Here is an 868-nt window from a genome sequence, read left to right as displayed (position 1 = left end):
GGTGGTGGTGGTACCTAGACACTACTGTCACAGCAGAGGCAGGAGACACAGAACCCCTGTAACCCCCTCCAGCAGATGCCCTGCTCTGCACCCCAGCACCTCCCTCATCACACCCAAGGGGGTCCACATGCTTCTCCAGGGTCAGGCCTCCCTTCTCCCTTTGCAAAGACCACCCTCACCACAGTGGTCTGACCGTACAGCAGCAGATGCTGCAGGCTCCTGCCTTCTCGGGCAGAGGGGCAGCCGGTGCCTGAAGTGACTAGCGCTACAGTAACGAGATGGGCAGCACGGGCTGGGAGCAGGGGTTGCACTCGGGGGGGTAGGGTTGAGCACACTGGATGGGGGGAACAGGGCAAGCACTGCAGGGACAGGATCCCCTGGCAGATCTCTCTCAGGATGGTGTTCAGCGTCAGTGACTGCAGCACTCGGCCAGCTGAGGGGACTTTGCCCTGGTAGTATAGCTGCACCTGGGCTTACCAGGCCCCCATCCCAGTCAGGGGTGCTGCCTGCGATGCTCAGGGGCTCAGCCATCACCGGTCCAGGCTGCAGTGCTCACAGGGTGCGCTGGGGCAGCAGGTCCAGCCTCTGTCCCAGCACCTCTGCAGGCTGCCTGGTATGAGAGGATAGAGGCTGGAACAGCAGTAAGAGCTGGGGAAGGGAGAAAGAAGTTAGCACCAAACTGCACCCACAAAGGATCCCTCATGAACCTAAAGAACAACAACCTAAAGCACCTGGTTTGCTCAAGCCCAGCACAGAGCCAGCCACCCCAGGGTGAGACCAGCTCACCAACTGCCCCAATGCAGAGAAGCCAAAGCATCTCCCACCCAGCAAGGACAAAGCTGCAGCTCCCTCCCCAGCCATACACAAG

This window comes from Buceros rhinoceros, unplaced genomic scaffold, assembly GCF_000710305.1.
Source record: "Buceros rhinoceros silvestris isolate BGI_N320 unplaced genomic scaffold, ASM71030v1 scaffold21295, whole genome shotgun sequence".
NCBI classification, from domain to species: Eukaryota; Metazoa; Chordata; class Aves; order Bucerotiformes; family Bucerotidae; genus Buceros; species Buceros rhinoceros.
Note: the sequence above shows the minus strand (reverse complement) of the source record.